The sequence below is a fragment of the Arachis hypogaea genome, chromosome 19 (assembly GCF_003086295.3).
Source record: "Arachis hypogaea cultivar Tifrunner chromosome 19, arahy.Tifrunner.gnm2.J5K5, whole genome shotgun sequence".
NCBI classification, from domain to species: Eukaryota; Viridiplantae; Streptophyta; class Magnoliopsida; order Fabales; family Fabaceae; genus Arachis; species Arachis hypogaea.
Genome location: NC_092054.1, coordinates 13,634,592 through 13,643,466, shown reverse-complemented (window position 1 = coordinate 13,643,466; position 8,875 = coordinate 13,634,592). Strand labels below are relative to the sequence as shown.

The window sequence follows — 8,875 nt, the reverse complement described above, 5'->3', positions numbered from 1 at the left end:
AGAATATATATATAGAAAAAATAATAAATTAAAACTTACATGGTCCATGAGATGAAAAAATAAAGAGAAGAAAATAATCATTAAGGTTGAAACAATAAAAAATGTATAACCCAATTCTTATCTTACCAATTTAAATATTATATGTCTATATAATAATCAATAAAAAATAATATTATTTAATGTAAAATAGATTAAAAATAAAAAAATGATTAACAAAATCAATTAACAAATTTTTTATCTTAGGTCGCCAGATTATTTGAAAAATCAATTAACAAAGTTCTTATATTGCTACATTTATTGTGTTATATGTTGAACTAATAATCAATAAAAAATAATATTATCCAATGTAAAATAGATTACAAATAAAAAAAAAAAATTAATAAAATATGCATCAGAATTTTTTTATTCTACCATTGATAGGTGTAAATTTTTTTGTATCTTTTATATGTTAATCAAGTGACAAACGAATAATATTAAATTAATTAATTTTTTTGCAATATAATTTAAAAATTAATAAAAGTCAAATCAAGTACTCTATATAATTAAATATCAAATTCAATACTCTACATAATTAATAGTTTAGATAGTTTAGGAAATTAACATATTAATATTTTTAAGCGAACTTTCTTGCGTCTTATATATATGTCAATCAAATAAATTGGCCAATATTCAAAACAAATAATATTGTAGTAGACAAAATTAATAATTTAATTTATTTTCAAAGTAAATATTTATGTACTCAAATATCAAATATAATACTCTACATAATCAATATATTAGAAAATAAAAAAAAATTATTACAAAGAAATTTAAAAAGAAAAAATAAGTTAACAAAATATTTATGAGACTTTTTTCATTCAATCGTTAATAGGTAAAGACATATCAAAAAATAAAAACACATATCAAATAAAAAAACTGTTTTCTTTCTACATCAAATTGATAAGATAAAAAAATTATTTCTTTTTACATTAAATTAATAAAAAAAGAGATAGTATTTTTTTTATACGTAAAAAGTTTAGAATAAATTAAAAAGATAGAGGAATTACCGAGAATATAGATTAGATAAGTAAATTAAAGAGAAAAAAAAAGGTGGATGTTATGCATGTGAAAGCAGTAACAGCTGCAAAATCGTCCAAAATTTGCAACCGAAGGCAATGAGAGATGATGAAAGTGAGGGTATTGAAGAAAGGAGAAGAACGAACAGCAAAAAAAATACAGAAAAATAGAAACCAAATTAACATAAAGTTACACAATAAAGCATGAAGATTGTGAAGAATGTGAAAATATTGAATTTGATTTTCGTCCATTTTTTGATTTATTACCAATTTGCAAACCGTCTACATCTTTTTTTGGAGATGTGTTATTATAGTTATAGGAGTAACAAAACGGTTTTTATTTTAGTGGGAAGTCATTGGATTTTTCAAAACAAATTTTTTGACTATTTTGTCCTTATAATTTACTTTATGAAATAGTTTCTTATAAGGTTAATACAGTCCAAAAAAATTGGACACTAAAGTCATAGTCAACCTTTTGTATTGGTTTTATATATTGTTATAGATAATATTAATTTCATGACTAACCTCATCGAACCGTAATCGGTCGATCGATACCCTCTAGTACAGGACCCTGGCCTGATGTTGATCTCTACTCTGCTGCTGCAATTCAACCAACCTGACAGTAACAGAGATATATACAATTCATTAATTAACAAACCATGTGAATTAACAACAATGTTTAACGCGAAATAAAAATGTAATATTTGGTTACCTCGAAGCTTGCGGATATTGCTATACTCCTCTATTTGGTGGACACCACTGAGAAAATCTCTGGTAAATCCAACTCATCAACAGCGGAGTGCAACCGACGATGTCCGTGACGTCCCGCTGTGCCACCAAACAGAGTGACTGGTAAGTCCAGGCCAGCACAGCAGAGCCCTAAGATAACGCCCTACACTCCCCGAAGTCCCGGAGAAGCGGTAGCCACCGTACGTGAACCAGGTTGTTGGACTTGTCTGTCAATAGATACCTTCCGATCAGTAACATAATATAGCATCGGGCATACTGTCGGAGGGTCTCAGGATCGTCGGTCGGGGGCATTCGGCGAACACGATCACGCAACCAAACCAGCTTTAGCGTGAACGACTCCTTCCTCTGCGCAGCCTGCTGTGCTGCCACCGGAGGCCTGACACCAAGCAGTTGCTCAACCATGCCTACGTCTTCGTGCCGTACCACCTACCAAAGTCACGAAGGCACCCCCCAACGGAATTTTCGTGTGCACGTAGGCCTAGGTGGTACGCCACGTCCTGCAGGGTGATAGTGACCTTACCCCATGGGAGATGAAACGTGTGCGTCTCCGGACACCATCGCTCCACGAGTGCCGAAATCAGGGAATTGTCAAATGTGAAGTCCTTGAGGGGCACCGTGTCGCCGAATCCAACCTCAGCCAGATACGGAACGATGGCGTCCGGTGAAGGAAGGGTATGGATAACTCGCTGGGGCAGTAGAAGGCGAGGCGTCTGCGAAATAAAAAAAAAAAAGATTTTTAACTTATAAAGAGATAATAATAAAATTTTGTACTCTACTTAAGAACAAAGTACTACTACTACTTAGGAACATACTACCATGTGTCTATTCTACAGATGTCTCTAAATTACTTATGTCGGTAAGCAAATCCTAATTAAGTTATACCAATCTTACACAAGCAAATATTGTTCCAAATTCATCATACAGTCCAATCCCTAAAGCATTTTAATCAGTGCTTGTCACTACCAGACTACCCTAACAATTTCCACATACTTAGATTAACCGAACATAACGTAACTAACCTCGAAGTCGGCCGCTCCGGTGTAATGCGACGTCTCGTTTAGTCTGTTGATGTCCCTATCGTTCCCCGCCTGACTGCCATCACCGTATCGGACTCAAATATGCATGGTAGGAAATGGTAAAAAGAGGGGAGAAAGAGTTTGACTAAGTCAAAATAGGGTCCAGGAACAGGCTGTAAACGACTTATACTTATAGGCGTCGTTCGGTCTTATCTTATTTACAATGTAAACGAGATAGCAACGTTGCGACTGACGTGTCATATCTCGTTTACACAGTAAACGAGATACATGCAATTTCATCTCGTTTATAGTGTAAACGAGATATGACTGGAGAACACAAATCGATAATATATTTTTAAAAATATTTATTTCGGTAATTATTATTTTTATTTTATTTATTTAAATAAAAAATCCTACCAAAAAAGTAACACGTATTTTAGAATGGAGGAGGTAAAGCTAAATTCTTTTTTTAATTTGGATTAATATTTAATTTTATAATTAATTTATTCACATTAATTATAAATTTGACTTTTTTTTCTCTGTTAATGTTTAATTTAATGTACATGAAATTAAGGATTTTTTATTTTAATAAATAAATTAATTATAATAATTATTGAAATAAATAATTTAAAAAATATTTATTAATATTTTTTTCTTATTTCGTTTACACTATAAACGAGATAATTTTGCATGTATCTCGTTTATAGTGTAAATAAGATAAGACAGATGGACGTAATATGTGTATATCTCGTTTATAGTGTATTTTTATGTGTTTTATTTTTTGTAAAGCACATGTTTACACTGTAAACGAGATACATACAAAATTATCTCGTTTACATTGTAAACGAAATAAGAAAAAAGTATTTATTTTAGTAAATAATTTTTAAATTATTTATCTCAATAATTATTATAATTAATTTATTTATTAAAATAAAAAACCCTAAAATTAATTACAAATTTTTCTCGCATAGTTATCAGGGCGGGGGTTTTGTTTTGGGTGTGGGTGGGTTATATTTAATTTAAGTAACGATGGTCTTTCTTCTCTTCTATATAAACTATCCTTCTCTCGATTATTTTCACATATTTCTTCATCTAATTTTAGTTTATCTATTAAAAATGGCTTCAAAATATGCAATAGTCATTTTAGGACTTTTAGCTTTAGTTGTTATTGTTCCTTCAAAGATAGTTGCTAGAGATTTTTTTGAGACTTTCTCTAACTATGAAGCAGGTGATCCCTTTACGCATTACTGTATGTTATTCTCACATATTTTTAATAATTGATTTGTATCTGTCTGCCATATAATAATTGTTAGTTTGTTACGTAAACTATTTTATAAAACAAGAATAAAATTAGAATTAAATTATTAAAAATTATGATTTAAGACTAATTAATTTAAAAAAATTATTAATTAAATTTTTTATAATAGTAAACAGTAGACATATATGTCTTTTTATTAATGGATAATGTAAAATAAGATAAAATTACTCACATATTTCGTTATTTATAGTTATATATGTCTTGTTTGGATGCCATTTTTAGAAAAGACTGTTTTTTAATGATCTTTTTTAAAAAATCTTTTACAAAAGTAAAAATGATTTTATGTCTAGATATCTCATATACTATGATGCACGGACATTGACATGGATACGGGACACGACACAACACGGGACATGCCGACACGCGAATTTTAAAATCTTATCTGACACGGGGACACGTATACATATATAATATAAAATATTTTTTAGATAAATCATAATGATATTTTGATATTTTATTGATATTAAAATATAAATTAAAATTTTTAATGTCTTATTTTAATTATATCAATTATTTAAAATATTTTTTTGTTTTAATAAATAATAATATATACTATATCTAAATTTATTTTAAGAATATATATTAAGAATAAGACTGGACACGCTGACACGTGATGATATTTAGGCGTGTCCAGGTGTGTCCGGAGAAGAATTTTTTATTTTTTATTAAGACACGGTTGGACACAGCAGACACGCGTGTCGGACGAGTGTCGGTGAGTGTCGTGTCCGAAATGTGTCCGACACGCGGACACGGCAACTCAGCCAAGTGTTCGTGCTTCATAGCTCGTATAAAAGATCTCTTTATTTATCAATTATATTTGGGTAAAATAATATAAAAGTACTTTTTTGTTCATTTATTATGTGAAAAGTATCTTTTTTATTTCAAGAAAAAAAGATCTTTTAAAAAAAGATGTGAATTGTAACTTCTCAGAAAAAATATTTTTTTATCTTTGATAAATTTCTAATAGTAAAAGTAAAAATATTAAAAAAATTAAAAAATATCGTTTTTGAGAAGCTACCATTACATTTTTTTAAAAGATATTTTTTCCTTAAAAAAGATGTTTTTTGCATAATAAATAAACAAAAAAGTACTTTTATCTTATTTTACCCAAACATAAAATAACTTTTATTTTTGTAAAAACTTTTTTAAAAAAAGATTTTTTTTCTAAAAATGACATCCAAACAAGTCCTTAGAAATTTGCCAAACACACTAAAAAATAAAAAAAAAAAACTTTTTTCATTGAAAATTTTTTTTTTTATCAATTTAGTGACACCCAAACAAACACTAAAACAGGTAAAGTTTTGTTTCAAAAATTATTATCTACATAACAATCTTTCACAAATAGATGTGTCCAATAATTAACGGTACATATAAACTCTACTATTAAATTTTACAAAATAAATTAATAAAAAATATAACATGTATATTCACTGTTTATTATTATAGAAGACCAAATTAATACTTTATTTTTTTAAAAAACTAATTAGTTCGAAGCCAAAAATTTTAAAAAACTAATAGTTACTTTACTTATAAAACAATTATACAAATAAAAATGATTGAAATAAATTTAATAATTTTCTTTCGCAATGACATCTTTTTGCCTCTAAATTCTCTACACATAATTCCCCTTATATATCTTATATATCTTAAATAAAGATTAAATAAAAATAAAATATTAATATTCCATAAAACATATTTATTTATATAATTGCTCTAAAATGTTTGTGTTGAATTATAAAAATCACCTTCATCATTAATTACTGGTGACGATATATTACAGCAGGTATATTAGTTGGAGGCAACCCTGCTCATGCCCCAAACCAAGGTATATATGCCTGCTTCCGTGCTTGTCTAGACCACACTCTTTCTTCTTTTCTTTTGCTTTTGTTCTTTATCCCCCCATGATTCAATGCAAAATTATCTTAATTATTTATGTGATCAACTGGTACAGTTAATAAAAATAATTTTTTGTATTTTAATATTTTAAATTAATTAATTACTAAAATATTAGACCGATTCGATCGGTTAATTAATTGTTTGATCAATTTTTTTATTTTAACTAATTTATTGTTAACCAATTTTTATACTGAACCGATTCGTTTTGGTGATCAATTCTTGATTAATTCCATCAATTAATTTTAATTGACTAAGTATTTTGATATAAGAAGTCATTTAAATAAAAATGCTTAAAATGTCTTTTTTTAAAGATATTTTTTAGTAATTAAAATTCAGTATATATAATTAATTAAATTATGTTATTTTTGTCAAAATTAAATCAAATAATTTGATTTGGCTAAAAAATCAGTGAACTATACCTTAAACCGATCTAAATTAATATTTTTTTATAAAAATGACTACAACATTTCTATATAAAAAATAACTAAAATACTATTATTATTATTATTATTATTGAGAATCCTAAATCTTAACATTTTTCTTCTTTCTTTGCTGTTATAGAGTTATGATTTATAATTTTCAATAAATATATATATATATATATATATATATTATTTTAGTTATTTTTATAATAGAATTATTGTAGTTATTTTTTATTAAAAAATATTAATTTAGACCGATTCAAGATTTGGTTTACCTTTTTGGACAAATCAATTTATATGATTTAATTTCGACAAAAATAGCACGATTTAATTAATTATATATATTAAATTTTAATTTTTAAAAAATATTTTTAACAAAAGACATTTTAAACGTCTTTATCTAAGCGGCTCCATTTGATATATTGAGTTCAAGTTTAAGAGAAAAAAGAGAACAATCATTTAATTGATTCTTCTTGGTAATAATACTTAGATATGGATAATTTAATTTTATAAAATCCTAATTATTTGTTAAGTTATTACTTTGTGAAGAACTTTTCAAAGAATTATTGCGTATTTGCAGCATATAGGGAAGAAAAATCAGAATCAAATGTTGGATTAGACGGATTGGTTGAACAAAGTAATATGTCGGGCGTGGGAGGAAGTGTTGATAGACGTTGTTGGAGGTCTTGCTGCTTCTGGACAGGGTGTATATGTTGCGACTTCTTGTCTTTCTTTAATCCACTACCTGCGGGTAATTAAAGAAGAATGTGTTGTTAGAAATAATATATGTTTCGCTAAAATAAGATGTAGACAATAAAATTCTAAATACAAACTCAGTCTTCTTTTGCTCGTGTGATAGCCATGACTCTTGACTCATTTTAGTCTAAAATAAAAAAATTAAAAAAGTAGTAAATTAAAGTAAAAAATGAAATATAAATTAAAGAAAAATTGAATAGATCAAATCTATTTATTATTTTTTTTTTTTTAACTTTTGATGGTGAACATACAGAATTTCATCAACTAGAAATTAGAAGCCCAACCTTGTAAGAGTATAAAAGAAACGAGGATTTTAGAATAAGATTCTAAGTTGTTTATTCAGGGGAATACTCTCATGAAGACATCTTCACATAAAGATAGTATTGTACACCATTAGATAAGTTGATATATTTGACTAAATATATTTGATTAACCATTTAAAAATTTATAATGTCATCTGCATATAAAGATATCATCATGTGATTATTTTCCGTTTATTTATCTTAAAAAGTTATTTTTACTACATTCTTGATATATGATACACGTCAGACGTCACTCAAAGACTTAAAAAAAAAAATTGAAATAATGGATATATTTGACTAAATATATTTGATTAACCATTTAAAAATTTATAATGTCATCTTTATATAAAGATATCATTATGTGACTATTTTTCGTTTATTTATCTTAAAAAGTATAAAAAGTTATTTTTACTACATTCTTGATATATGATACACGTCACTCAAAGACTTTAAAAAAAAAAATCGAAATAATGGATATATTCTGTTCCAAATATGAACATGCTCAACAAGTTGAAATGTTTGAAAATAACTAAATAAGTTTTTCTCGTATAAAGAAATTAAAGTAGCAAGATTAAAAAGTTAAAACGTTTAATAAAATCTTACTTTATTTACGTAAAAATCATATAATGAAAATAATAAGATTAGAAATTAGCCACCCAAAAATTATTACCAGATACACTCTTTTCGTTTTGTCAAACAACTGATTAAGTACTAATTAATTGAAATATTAGTATGAGAAGTAGTTTTTTTTTTTATTTTGACTTAAATAAAGTAGGAATTATAAATTGAAGAAGTATTTCTATCAGTAATATTTTTATTTTATTTTTATTTTTTTAAAAATTAGTAGGTATTTAAAGCATAATTTGAATCATACTTGGATTTCTACTTCGCCTCAGCTTGATTAAGTTGGGTTAACAATAGAATATGTGATATAAATCTTTTCAATTTTGTTCTTAAACCATCATAATTAGATAATAACAAGCTAGGTCTTGACAATTTAAATCTTCATGTCATCTCTAGTTTTTTATTTATGTAGAAGCAAAAATTTACCTATATTTATTTAACAAAAAAAGATAAAAACGATAATATTGCTTATTTTTTATTTTTTTAACATATAAATAAAACAATTCAAAATAGGTTTTTATTAAGAAAGGAAAAAAAATTAACTCTCAATATTTTCATGTATTATATATTAAATGAACTAAATTTAATAAATATTTGGATAAAAATTATATTATATAATGATATTTTTAACAAAAATAATTATTTAATAATTTTAATTTTTTTTAATGAAACAATCTATCTATTTGTCAAGTAATATGAAATAAATATAATTATTTTATATTTTATATGTTATAAA

General features: G+C 26.1%; 1 long non-coding RNA gene across 2 annotated transcripts; it reads left to right on the top strand.

The window, feature by feature from the left end:
• The first annotated feature begins 3,911 nt into the window (after positions 1-3,911).
• Positions 3,912-7,312, top strand: LOC112777643 (uncharacterized). 2 transcript variants are annotated; one of them, XR_011877859.1, is made up of 3 exons: positions 3,912-4,049; positions 5,923-5,964; positions 7,038-7,312. It is a non-coding gene; the product is annotated as an uncharacterized lncRNA (long non-coding RNA). The 2 variants fall into 2 exon arrangements; XR_011877860.1 differs by having other exon boundaries at positions 3,919-4,049; positions 5,920-5,964.
• Positions 7,313-8,875: the final 1,563 nt, after the last annotated feature.